Below are 14,662 nucleotides of genomic sequence, written 5' to 3'. Positions count from 1 at the left end.
CAGCTCTCTGTGCCTCAGTTTCTCCACCCAGCCGGCATCTGTCCTGACTAGTTAGACTTGGGCAGGGACTGTCTCTCATGTTGGGCCTGACTGTGGCCAACAACCATGCAGAGGATCGGCACAAAGGCTTATGCACCACTTCAGGCCTTGTGCCAATCCTCTGCATAGTGGTCAATTTCACCTCTAATAAACAGAGCGTCTTGCCACATCTAAGCTATGAAACCAGGCTCGGGGCTGAAAGACCACGCAGAGAGAATGTGTTCCACCTGTTCCATCCCAGCTGGTCACTAGGCCATGGCTTTGCTGCTTGTGAGCAAAGACTCTCATGGCAGAGAAACAGAAAAGGCCTCCAAGTCACTTGAGGCACATGATCCCTGTACACATCACTGGGCTTTTGTTGTACATGAAACAGGACACCCCATATGAGCATGGCCCTCAACCCATCAAGCCCTAAGGGTGCCTAAGGGGGGAGACAGAGGAGGAAGGTTTAACAGGATTCCCTGCTACAGACACTTGCAATGTTAGTTCAGCCTTTGGTGACACCAACGGTTTTGAAATGACTGAGGGGTGCTCTCTGCAGAATGGAGCTCTCCAAGTGAACGGAGACACCGAGCAGCTGCTAAGACGGATCAGCAAGACACCTCGGAGGAGACCTGGATTTGATTTCTCCCACTTGCACTGGACACCTAAATCCACAAGCAGAAAGATTTGGAAGTGTCTGACTTGGGGCCATAATGGACTGGATTCTCTACAGCAAGCACCAGAGGTATACATTTCCCATCCCCCCGCAGTCAAGGGCCTTGATGCCTCCAAGGTGATGGAGTTCCCACTTGGGAGGGGAGTTTAAAATCACTGCATAGGGCTTAGATTAGCACCTCCTAGATTAGCTTCCTTTCCAGTCTGTAGCCATCTACCTCTGGAGCTTTGCTAGCCACCCCCCATCATTTTAATAGGTAGTAGGGGGAGCCTAGCACCAGCTTTCTCCATGGCAGATTTATTGTCAGGGAGTCTGGCCCCATAGTTTAAATACATCCCAATAGACTGTTTCAGTGGCAAGGGAAGGCATGGAGATCTGTCAGTGTTGCTCCATAGCGCATGCTCCCAGAGATGCTCTTTTCCAAGTGCCATCTCCCCCCCACACCCCCCAGCTCTATACCTCTGGCATTTGAAGCTGCTTCCTCAGTGCCCCACTTTGCCTTTAGACAGTGATGTTTCTTTAACAAGATAGTCCATCCCCCGTAGCTTGGCAACTGTACTGATTTATTGCACGTCGGAGGAGGCCATAATAGGAACAAGCCATGCCTTGGGCAGCTCTGAGCTCTGCACCTCATTTTTGAGAAATAAGTAAGTTTTCATAGAATCATAGAATCATAGAATATAAGGGTTGGAAGGGACCCCAGAAGGTCATCTAGTCCAACCCCCTGCTCAAAGCAGGACCAATTCCCAGTTAAATCATCCCAGCCAGGGCTTTGTCAAGCCTGACCTTAAAAACCTCTAAGGAAGGAGATTCTACTTGCCCTATTACAAAACACAACCTTCTCTGTGACAGCCCCTTCTCAGCTGGTGCCTACCTTTCAGGACAATGGAAATCCAGGCAGAAAAGGGGACACATGAAGATTTTAGAAATGACTGAGAAACTGGCAAGCCATTTAAACAAGGGTGATACTTGGAGACATCCGATGAAGTGAGCTGTAGCCCACGAAAGCTTAGGCGCTAATAAATTGGTTAGTCTCTAAGGTGCCACAAGTCCTCCTTTTCTTTTTGCGGATACAGACTAACATGGCTGCTACTCTGAAACTTGGAGACTGGGAACTCCTATCCACCAGGTAGTGCTGTTGACTCACATTTGTGCTGTTGAAACAAGAGGTCTTCAGAAGCAGCCTTTGATTGTGATTGCTTTGGTGTCTAAGGGTACAGCGCGAGGCACCCGGGGGCCAGATTTTCAGGAGGGCTGAGCTCCTGCAGCTCCCACTGACTCCAACTGGAACTGCGAGAGCACAGCATCTCTTTAAAATAAAAGCAGCCTCCAGAAGCCAAGCAGGGCATCCAAAAACAGAGCCAGTAATAAAAAATTGTCCACTTCAAACTTTTTGACCTGTATCCTTAAGACTGAGATAGTTACTAGAGTCCTCCCCCAAACGCTAAACCAAGGAAGTCATGGTGCCAGCTTGTTTCCTTCCGCTTTAAAAAGACCCAGTTGCTGCTGGGTCACTAATACATATGCATGTCAGCAGGGGCACTGGAGAAAGTTGTGGTGGGGAGAGGAAGACAAAAAAAATGCAAGAGCACTTGTGAATGCAGAAGGAATCTGCACTTAAAGGGCTGGATGGCAGCACTAGATAATATACTGCAGAGAACGGTCCTGCACTGAAAGAGACAGGGCCTATTACTTTACTATAGTCCCGTTCCCTTATGCTAAGTATCCCATAATACCTTGCATCAGCTGAAGTAAGTTTTGGCTTCGGTAAACAGGAAAGCTGTCAGGATCAGGACATATGACTATTTTATCGTGGCAACAGGCAGAGATTTATTCTCACAAGCCAGTACCAGAATGTCCCAAAGGGAAAGGACAAGTGATATGATTGTTCTACCCTAGTACAAACCCAGAAGATGCTTTCACACTCCTTGCTATCTGGAATGCATGTGTTCAGAACAAAGACACCAGAAAAACAAGATAGAAAGCGGATTGGTTAAATGTAGTTTCCTAGGACGTACACAGTACATTGTACTTGTAACCAAATAAGGTATAAAAAGATAGCTTTAGAGGTGTAACTTGGGAGCACACCTTCTGTGTGAGATGAATGTAACAGTGCTTTGCAGAGACTGGTATCATATCGAACGGTTTTCCTATACTCATAGCAACAAACCTGTCTGGCTTTGGTCATGTGATCTCTTGAGTATATTTCACAACAAACCAAAGCATGGTCAAGCAACTGATTATACAATTTATCAAGAACAGGATGAACAAACAATCTCCATTTTTTTCCCCCCATGAACCAAAAAATGCAGATCAGGTTAACTGAAAATTTTCATTTCAATTTTGACCTTTGTGTGTATTTGTTTATGTATTTTGCTATAAATTAACTTACATTTCAGACCAAAAACTGGTTTCAAAATGAGAAACAGAACTTTCAATCTGAAAAAGGTTGAAATGCCCCATTTAGAGGGGAAAAATCCGAAGTCGTTTTGAAACGGGAAGCTCATCAGAACTGATCCTTTCCCATTCAATTCTGGCTTTTTCTCCTTGGACTGACACTGTCCAAGGAGAAAAAATGTTTTGTCCAAAACTTCTCGACCAGCATTTTCTCTCTGTCCCTAGAGACAGGGTGTGCAGAGGGGAATGCACCCGTCAGAGCGGGTGGATGGGCAGTTTGGCAAAGTGGCAGCAGTTATCCCACACGCTCTCTTAGCCCAGGGCATTTAGGAACAGGATTATATGAGGCGGGGGCCTGAGATAGCAGGGACTAGACCCGATGACCCAGGAGGTCCTAATCTAGAATTCTTCCCTAGGCACCAATATATAGCTGTTGTCTGCTAAGGGAACATATCACCTGCCCCACCGCAGGCAACACCACGGGATTGATTCTCCACGTTCCCGCACCCTGCTTGTTGTTGGCTTCTGCCTAATGCATTTTTCCTCCTAGCTAGTCAGTGGGGCATTCGCTCAAACTGGTGTCAAGTATCAGAGGGGTAGCCGTGTTAGTCTGGATCTGTAAAAGTGGCACACAGTCCCGTACACACTAACGGACATATTGGAGCGTAAGCTTTCATGGGTGAATACCTACTTTGTCGGATGAGCTTATGCTCCAGTAGGTCTGTTAGTCTATAAGGTGCCACAGGACTCTTTGCCGCTCAAGCTGGTGTGTATCACACCACCTAGGGTCAGTTCAGTCACATGGTTACCACAGAGATGAAATTAAGGGATTCTGCACAGGGCTTTTCATCTAGTTTTAGATTCTCTGTACCTCAATCTATAGACAAAGAGTGTTACTCTTGCAATCTAGCACTTCATTCTTTCACCAACCAGCAGTATCTCCCCATCCACCCGCAGTCTGCTTATCTGGCTATTGTCCAGCAGCATCTAGTACAGGATTCATTATTTCAGAGTAGCTCTCTATTATTCCTTATCTACCCACGGTAGTTATTTATTTAGATCCATACAATGTGGCCATCACAGACACTGGGAAACATGTATGAGGCATTTAAAGTGATACAAGCCAAAAATTGGTCACTCCTCCTTCCACTCAAGCAGGACTAAACTGCCCCCTCTCTCCAGAAGGCTGGGTAGTTAGAAAAGCAACAGTCTGAAATTCAGCTAACTCTGGCTTAATCCAACCAAGGGGTGGAGCGAGTTCTGGAGACAAAGGACCCATTCACTGACTATCCTGCCAGCTAGCCCCCCAGACCCATTCGCTCAAACCTGGCAGGCTGCTAGCGCCAGGGTCTCAGCTGATGGCAACTGCCACAGCATCACGGGAGCAGAGAGGCAGCTGCTGATGAGCGCACGCCGTGAACTGAATCAGGCTACGGAGCACAACTCCGAGGTGGTTCCTGCGAGCAGTATCCCTTAGCCAAGGTACTTTTTTCACAGCTATGCATAGCAGCAGTTGAGCTCCATACAACATCTCTTCACCCATCCATCTGCCAGCTGCAGAGTAGCCCCAGCCTACACCTGGCAGGAGCAGCTTGACTGAAGCAAAGTTCAGATCCAAGTCCAGATGTCCACCACTGGTCCCTCGTCTCCACCCTGGACTGAGCCACACTCCACATACAGACAGCCCTGAACTCGGGATCTGGATTTGAGCACTGCACCTTGAGCCCCTCCCTACTGCTACGTGTTACTTCACAGCATCTGCCTATCAGTCTCTCCAGAGACCCTCTCACTTCACCTTGCCCAATGCTAGCTGCAGCCACGCTTTTCAGAATGGATGCTGCACCTGTCCCATCTTGGCTAACAGCCATTGATGGACCTATCCTCCAGGAACTTATCTAGTTCTTCTTTTCCATACTAATTTCCCTATTATCAACAACCCCCTGAAACAAACAAGCTTCTACAAGCTGGGAGTGGACGACAGGGGATAGATCACTCTGTGATTGCCCTGTTCGGTTCCTTCCCTCTGAAGCCCCTGGCACCAGCCACTCAGAAGACCGGATAAAGGGCTAGATGGACTATTGGTCTGACCCATTTATGGCCATTCTTATGTTCCATGGTTTGATTTTTACTTTCATCTCCTTTTCCCTCTCCTGTTTCAGTGGCAAAACGTTTTGAAAATGAAAACATAACTGGCGATTTCACTCAGATTTTCAAGCACATGGGTGAGGTTCTGTGGTCTGTGATGTGCAGGAGGTCGGACGTGATCCTTCTGACCTTGAACTCTATAAACAAAAGCCTCTCCACTTTCTGAAACCCATACAATGAAAAATTATTTCACAGACAACCTCCCCCCAACACACACACCACCACACACCATCTCTCTGTAGCAGCAAGGTACCAGCATTTTAGCTGATCTCTGAAACAGAGACTACCATGAGCTCGTCAAACCTGTCCTTTGCTGGCTTTACACACTTCAAGATCTCCATCCTTATTTAAGCCCCTCAATATTATCCCCTCAATATTCTGGGATCTGGATACCTCAAAGGTCGCCTTACGCTCCAGAAGGAGCCCTCTGGTTGAGAGCTCCGCTCCTTAGGCACAGCAGAATTGCCTGCCAAACGAATGAGAACGTGAATCACATGTAACAAGTGCTAATTGTGTCTCTTACAGCTTGACTGGAAGGTGATTTAACCTATAGCAATGAAATGCAGTATAAGAACCCAGCTACAGTAGAAAGGAACCAAGCTGCAAAGCATGGGTCTGCTATATCTTTTTGTGCCCTTCTGCATCAGCCATGCATCTGTTTAAATAAAACCCTGGTCTTCATCAGGAGACTAGGATCAGCTTTTCATTTCCATGCTAACACACCCATTAGCACTTCTGTTAAATCTAGCTCTAAAATAAAAGAGGCAGTGGTCCATCAGCTGAATATTAAACAGCGTGATTAAAGATTAATGCAGTATGAGAGACGGCTCTCCTTGCTGTTACACCATTAGAAGGGATTTAAAATAACAAAACTGCCATTTAACACACAGTGGCCACCATTATAAAGTCATTTGCTCTGTTATGATACAAATTTTCAGAGATATAATCAAAGATAAATACAGATTTTATATTCTCTATAAAACAGTGGCAACTATGCAATCTGTGTTGGTCTCATGCTGCCTTGCTAGATCTAGCTACTTACAAAGCCCTTATCACTGTAGTATCCAGGTCCCTTGCAAGCACTAAGGAATTTATTCTTTCAACTCTCCTGAGAGGTAAGGAAGCATCCTTGTCCCCATTTCATAGATGAAGAAACAAAAAGGAGATTAAGCGACTTGCCAAAGACCCTGCAGGAAATCTGTGAGGAGGTTGGGAATTGGACCCCCATTTCATAGATTTTAAGATCAGAAGGGACCATTGTAATCACTGAGGATAGAATTTTCAAAAGTGCCTCAGGGCAGGTATGCAAAGGGACTTGGGTGCCCAAAGATGTGGAGAGGCACCTGTTCATTTTTCCAAAGTGCCTAATGTGCTTAGGCTCTTTTGAAAGTCCCACTAGTCACGGAACTGCATCGTTAGGCACCGAAATCCCCTTGCAAATTTGGTTCTAAGCAACTTAAGAGCCTGAATCCCATTTTCAAAGGGACTTCAACACTTTTGGAAACTTCTACCTTGTAGTCTATGCTGACCTTCCCCATGACCCCCGGGCTGAGCCCAACAACCTTGGTCTGAGCTAGTGCATCTTTTTCAGGAAGATGTGCAATCCCGAATTCGGTGAACTGCTGGCACCTGCACCTAACTTTAAAGCTTACAACTAGTCCCACTGAAGCCAGGGGACTGAGAATGTACCTTACCTATTGGAACCAATTACTAAAAGATAACCGCCCCCACTGTTAAAAATGGAGTCCTAGTCAGAGTTCCCAACTCCCAGACGCGTGCCATAGCCACGAGAACATCCTTCCTTCCTCAACCACAGTGCAGCATCTGTCTGGCTAAATCTGGCTGGGGTTTTGTTTACAGGAAGCCACGAAAAGCTGAAGTTTGCTGCACAATTGAAGCTTTTGGCTGGAGGGCACTCCGCATCTTCTAGGAGGCTCTGTGGGCAGGACTGACAGAGACTTCAGCATCTAAATCCCAAAATCAGGCTGCATGTGGATGCATAAAACCCCCATCAGTTGCTGCTGAACCTGCGGGTGCCTAAAATCCCGCAGCGCCTATGTTTTTGCTTGGGTGCCTATGGTCCTCTCTGAGCACTTGCGCTGCAGACCCACACCAGGCGTCTGGATTCTTACGTCCCAGAGCGATGCATGATCCGGGGTAAGAGATGCTCCTGGGCCTAACTCGCCTGCAGGGCCCAAGCCGGTAAGCATGTTCAGAGCTCGCCTACCGGATCGGCCCCTAAGGACCAGATTACCCAAAATAGCCAGAGGAGGGGGTGCTGCCCAGTGGTTAGGGCACGCACCTGGTAGGTGGGAGATCCAGGCTCCAGTCATCCTGTGCCCATGGCTTTTTTTAAAAAAAAAACAAACAAACAACAATTCACAGTGGAGCAGCTTCAACAGGAAAGATGGTGGGATCCAGACATCAGACTGTCTCATAGCCCAGTGCTTAGGGCACTCACTTGAGAGACGGCAGAGCCCAGTTCAAATTCCATCTCCCCATCATGTGGATTAGGGGCTTGAACTGGGGGGGGGGGTGTTTCCCAGGTGTTTCCTGGGCAAGTGTTATGACCACTGAGCTAAAAGTTACAAGGTGGGGTGATAGCACCTACCCCGCCCCCTCCCCAAATGGCGGAGACCCAATGCCCAGAGGGGGTTTGCAGCAAAGAATCCCAAGCAGAGGAAGGCACCTGGAGGCGCCTATCTCCCTGAGAGAAGGACAGCATAGCCCACCCCCTGAGCTGGGCATCTGCCATTAGCTACTTGAGGCGAGGAGCCGTCTCGCACACTAGCTTTTGTGAATCCCAGTCTAAGGTACCTGCCTCTCCCCATCGCTGTACAGGGAGCCCAGGCACTGAACTCGGGCTTTCTAGAATTTCTAAAAGTTAGGCCTGGCAACCTTCAGCATCACTGACTCGAGCCCTTGGCGTTCCCATTGGCTCCAGGTGGGATGGAGGGTGCTTGGCACAGCTTAGACTAGTGTTCGTGTTCTGGGCCATTAAATGCGTCAAGAATCCGTGGCACTCTGGGAGGAGCGCTCTGGGCCCCCAGATGCTAACAGCAGCTGTACGCCTGATGGATCGATGCCACGGGGGAGTGCTGCTAGAAGGAGCTGCTATTAGCCTTCCTGAGGTATAAGTGAAAATCAGCGAGGCAGGAACGTGTGTCAACGATCTGGCAGTTTGGCTTTAAAACACAGCCACCCACCAACACCCAGGGCCAGATTCTCTGCTGGCTGTAAATCTACGCAGCTCCACTGAACACAATGCAGCTGCCACCATCTCGTGCCAGCTGAAGATGTGGCCCATAATTCAGACTGATGCTGCATCTTCAGATGTCTCCCATGCACAAGCGGACAGCATCCCTAGAACAATTCCAGCTATTCCCTGTATGGAAATGGACACTGTAAATAAAGAAAGGCCCTTCCTAACTATTGAATGCAACTGACACTTGTGCTTTAGGGAAACACACACGAGCTTCTTTTGCTCTTCACTTCTTTCCTGCTCTCACCTATTAGATTTTTCTCTCTCCCTGGTACATCCATATCCCCATGCTTAGCCAGCCTTCCCCACAACATATGCTTCCCCAAGGACTTGGACCCCAGTCCATGCTGGCTAACTGTCCCCCATGCAAAGAGCCACCCATTGGCCAGCGTGTGTTATACAGGTTCCCCTCTGCGCCAAGCCACAGAAGAAACAAGGCGTACAGCTCAGCTCCAGCGGCTTGGCTCTTTAGCTTAAGCTGTTGGCGATCGTGCTTTTAGCTCTGGAGGTCCCTGATTCAATCTCCGTGATGGGGGGCAATACGGCAGCCAAGATGGCAGCCACCACAGATGTGCTCGTCTGGATTGGCAGCATGCCATAAGTGCTCACCTGCCAAGCAGGAACAACAGCCTGACATACCCAGAATAAATGTCAACCTGTCACTGGCCTGCTTGCTGAGGTTGTACCACAGGGAGTTATTTAGGGGCCTGGTTTTGGCACCTGTGCTCATGCCGAGTAGCATTTACATGGTAGGTCCTAGTCAACGGGATTATTCACCATGAGTAAAGGTGGAAGAATAAGGTCCATATTTATATCGAAGGCTGGTCAAGTTCAATGCACAGGTGACAGATTCGGAGGCTGTCTCAAGCGTTACTCCAGCCTCAGTGCGGTCACTGCACAAATTCGATCATCAGCCCTTACAGGTGTTCTGATTCCAGTAGGACGAATGAGGGTTTGGGGATTGTGTGGAAGGGGGCATGTCCAAACTGGTGCCATGAAGAAACTAAAGCGGGTGTCCCCCCATCAGATATATTCAGTAATGAACAACGCTTTCCATGGGGTAAGGTGTCACAGAGTGTGCGGTACCTGTTTACAATGCATTTATCTTTTTCTAGCAGTGACACACAGCATCTTCCCTGCACAGAAACAACATCGAAGCACAAGGATTGGCTTGCAAGACACTGGATTCTCTAGCCACATTGGCTTCCCTAGGGGGAGTAGGTATCATCTCCATATACCTCATTAGTAAGACCATTTTTGGAATACCCTGTCCCCTTCCAATGGCCACCCTTTAATAAAAAGGATGCTGAAAATATGGAAAGGGATCAAAAGAAAGCAACAAGAATCAGTCTGGAACACCAGTTGTTTTAGAGGTCAGGAGGTGATCTGATCACGTTCTACAGTTAACAGGTGGAGGTTTCTTTAATGTCACAGACAAAGGCAGAACAGGATCCAATGGCTGGAAGTTGAAGTTAGACAAATTCAGACTAGAAATAAGGCACAATTTTTTTTTTTAAGACAGTGAGGGTAATTAACCAGTGGAACAATTTACCTAGAGACACGGGGGATTCTTCGTCACTTAGTGTCTTTAAATCAAGATCGATGTCTTCCTAAAAGATACACTCTAGTGCAACTACAGGTTATGGGTGTGATGCAGGGATCACGGGGTGAGATTCTATGGGCTGTGATAGACGGGAGCTCAGAACTAGATGATCAAAATGCTCCCTTCTAAGGCTTCAGGAAACAAAAGCTCCAAAATCGTCTAGTGTGGTGGCCACCCAGCCAATCAACAGCTGGTAAGAGCTGATGTAAAATAGCTGGTAAGAAGCCATTTGCAATGCCTCTGTAACAGAGCAAAGGATCATGCACAGCTACGCGAGTGCCTCCTGCCTGCATGTTAATGACACAGCAAAATGGTGGAAATTCCTCAGGTTCATATAGCACCTTGGTGAAATGATTCTCCAGAACATAGTACCTATTTGCAATTAAAAATCAAGGTCAGGGAAGCGGTCGGCTCTGAGCCACCCTGAACATGAAGTCTGGGAAATGCCTCTGATGCACGAGAAGTGACAGATCTGGCTGGGAGTCTCGAAGACTAGCAAATAAAGTTCCTAAGTCTCCAGAGCAGAGGAGTTCTCCACTTCTTGCTCTCCACTCCAGTGCTTTACTTTCCCCCTGCCCTTCTCTTTTTAATCATAAGTGTAATTAAAGTTCCAAAAATTGTCTCCATGCCAGCACTTCCGTAATGTGCCCCATCGCTGGGGTGATCAACTTTCTGCCCTTGTCAGCCGCAAGTGTGGAGTCGCACCCTCGTCCCGGGGGAATCCAGCTTCATAGAGCCGGAGCGGACAACGCAGCCAGCCTGCTTACACGGCCCCTGGACTGACTCATCAGGGCATCACAGGAGAGATGAGCATGTCCTGGTAGCTAGGCTGAGTGGAAAGTTATTGGAGCCATGCAGCTAAAACTCAACTGGCAGGTTTGAAGGGTCAACAGGCCAAAGAGAGTTTGGCCCTGGGGTTGGGGAAGGATTTACTGGTCCTGCATAAGAGCAGAAGGTCAGAACAAAAGTGATGTTTCTCCAGCTTTATTGTGGTCTCAGTCGCAACCCTCCCCTCCCCCCGTACAGTACAGCAGTGCTATTATCCCATTGTACAGACGGGAAACTGAGGCACAGAGAGACCAAGCAACTTGGCCAAGGTCATCACAGGTCTGTGATGGAGCAGGGACTCAAACCCATGTCCCCCAAGTCTTAGGCTACTGTCTTCACCACTGAATCATCCTTCCAATCTATTCCTTGCATTTCCACCGACACCTTTTCCACTTTGCCCCTCTCCAAGACCTTCCCTGTTAGCTGCTGTGCACCCCAAAGTCTATCACAGATAGAAGAGTTCCTGTCAAGATTAAGCAGACACTGAATAAGACAGCTCCTTTAAGGCACAGTTTGTACCGAAGGGGCCAGGCAGTTTTGGAAACAGCTATTTGATTTATATATGTTCAGAAGTCTAGAGACTTCTCTGGGTAGCCTTTGGCTCAAATGTGAGAGTCCCCTGACCAAGAGTAAATGGTCCTTATTTAATTACAGCTACAGTGAGAATAATGAAGGTACATAATTAGAGCACCCTGCATTCATTTGGAGCCCAAAGCCCTTGGCAAATCTTACAACCTGCCAAGCAGTGAGAGGAGATGCACGTGAAAGCCTGCTCAATTGATGCAACTTTGCTTTTACTCAGTGTTAAGCTTTCTCTGCATTGTACCCAGGACCGATGGGAAGAAAAGGGGGGTGGACAATTGTACCAGGGGCCCAGAGCTCGGGGGGGGGGGGGGAAGAAAGAGACTCACAACATCTGTGTAAATAAAATTTGGAGGAGATGGGGTCCCAGCAAACTATGTACCAGGGCCCCAAACTTCTCTCAGTGAGTCTGGTATCCATGCAAGTCTCTAGAAGCAGCTCCTCTTATGAGTTGCTGATGCCTGACGTGAATCTCTAGCAATAATGCTTGCCTTTGTACTTTATAAAAGTACGTCTACAGTATCAAATTTCAAAGCACTACACCAGCATCTTATTAACGAAACCTCGTAACAGCCCCAAGAGTAGGTATTATACCCATTTTACAGATGGACACATCAGTTCATGTTTGTGCCTCAGTTTCCCCAAGTTCACACTGCAAGCCACAGAGACAAAACGTGCTTAGGACCTGGATTTCAGAGCCAAGTCTCGACAGTACAGTGCCCAGAGGAAGCCATATGCCAGAGTTGGGTAATTCTGCATTACAGGCCTCCAGATGCTATGGTAATTTACTCTTGGACATGGATGTGAAATGCTCAAGTCTACAAGAGCCTCCAGTTACTCTGTAGTTCCACAGTATTTAACAGACAAAACCCGAGTATGTAACGGACTCTGGGATTTGAACCTGGGACCTTCAGAGCTACATTAGCATACCTCAGATGGCACCAAGAACTAAGGGCCAGCTTTTAAAAGATAATTAGGTGCCTAACTCAGTTTGATTTCAGAGAGAGTTACGTGCCTAAATACCTTTAAAAGCTGGCCCTAACTCCTTTAGCTGGAAACCTTAGAAGACTTAAGCCTCTTATGTTTAGCAACCACTAGAGGGGTACAGAGAGCTAAATTTGCAAACAGATACCATGAACACGTCCTCACGCATACCATGCATGCCCTGGAGTTTCGTTTTGTTCCAGGCATACAATATTTATGCTAAAACGCATTGAAACAGTTAAACAGATCTAGCTGAACTGCTCTGGGGGGAGAGGGGGAAGCACTTGAGAAACTGTCAGTTTAAGATTTTTGGTCTGTGAGATTTTTATTTATTTTTTTTAAAATGGAACAACATGAATATTTTAGCAGAACGTTTTCCTATTGGAATTTTTTCATCAACACAAAAAATGACTGCCTTTTGATTCAGTACAAAAAGTGCTGTGATTGTTTCCCCAACCCCTTGTTGTCTCCCTCTCCCCACACGGATCCCCAAACTTTCCAATTCTTCATTTGAAATGGAAAATTTTCATTAAAAAATATCAGTAAAAAGCTTTCAAAGAAAAAAATATATATAGTTTGTGAAAAATTCCAAAGGGAAAATGCTATTTCTGAGCAGCCCTCATGAGCAGCACTGTCACGAGGTGCTCCATTCCCTGCAAGGATGTTCTGCCGTTATTTCAGCAAGGGGCTCTTAGAGTTTCCCCCTCTCATCTGTGAGAGGGTTGTGCATTGATGCAGTGGACAGAGCCCTGGACTGCGACTCCAAAGATGTGGGTTCTGTTCCAGGCCCTGCAACAGGCCTGCTGGGGGACCTTAAGCACGTCACTTCCCTGTCCTAGACCTCAGTTTCCCCACCTGTAAAATAGGGATAATGATACTGCTCTCCTTTGTAAAGCACTTTGATATCTACTGATGAAAAGCACTTGATAGAAGCCAGTTGTTATTATTAAGTGACGTAACTAAAGTTTGTCACATGCTGCTTTTGTTTTCTCCCATATACACCCACGTACAATATACCTTATTAAAATGTTCTCTTCTAGCGATAACCAAAGAATGAGGCAGCCCCACTTCCCTTTACAGACAGACTTATATGACGTGCTGAGAAATTATGCCATGTATATTGACAGCAGAACATTAAACGTGTGTGACTTAAATGGGCAATTTAAAGTCAAAGTTTTTGAGCAGTTAGGCCCAGGTGAGCAAGCAAACGAACATGAAAAAAATCTGGCCCACAGACACACAACGAGTCAGGGACCACCACTAGGAACAGAACCCAGGCGTCCTGACTCCAAGACCTCCTGCTCTCGCCACTGCCCCGTACTATCCATGATTTTGGCTCGAGTCAATTACATTATCTATGCTGCTCTTTCAAGGATGAAGTCTGCAGTAAGCGTTTTCTGCAGAATGAAATCAATTATGGATCCTTCCCAGAGTACCAGTGCAAAGTAACTCTGTTTCCTCATGGAGAGGTAGGAGGAGGAGAAACAAGGAACTAGCCTGCCTAGTCTTTCTGCAGCCTTTCAGGCCTCTCTCTGCCTGGCCGCTGTGGCCAAATCCACTCCAATCCCTCCCCCACCTAGCACTGAATATTAATTACACAGGTTGCTCAGGCAGGAAGCTTTGCAGTTGTTTTTTCTTAGGCCTTCTGTGAACCTCTCTTGTGCCTTGCATGTTCGTGACCAGCTCATTGTGAGTCAACACCAGTCCTTGCAAACTCCAAATTATGAAGCCACTTAGGAGACAGCAGGGTAGGACTGCATTATCTATTACCTCTCCTCATAGCACCCCAGGAACAAAAGACTCCCATGTCCTTCCTCTGATCCCCCACAGCAAGCCTGGTCTAGAGTCACAGGGACTGAACACGAGTAGACTGTGTGGTTGGGACATGTCCCTGTCTCAATCTCCGTAGCCCTTCACTTGCGGTCTCCCTGTCAGTGTAACAAACTGGCATGGCTAAGGGATCCCCTTCAGCTAGGTCTGTGTCCGCTGGCATGTTTGCTGCAGGCTGGGGTTACCGCTACACCAGGGGTGGGCAAACTTTTTGGCCCAAGGGCCACATCAGGGTTGCAAAACTGTATGGAGGGCCGGGTAAAGAAGGCTGTGCCTCCCCAAACACCCTGGCCCCCACCCTCTATCTGACCCCTCCCACTTCCCACCCCCTGAC

This window comes from Caretta caretta, chromosome 22 (genome assembly GCF_965140235.1).
Source record: "Caretta caretta isolate rCarCar2 chromosome 22, rCarCar1.hap1, whole genome shotgun sequence".
Classification (NCBI taxonomy): domain Eukaryota; kingdom Metazoa; phylum Chordata; order Testudines; family Cheloniidae; genus Caretta; species Caretta caretta.
The sequence above is the reverse complement of the archived record's forward strand: the minus strand, read 5'-3'. Positions refer to the sequence as shown.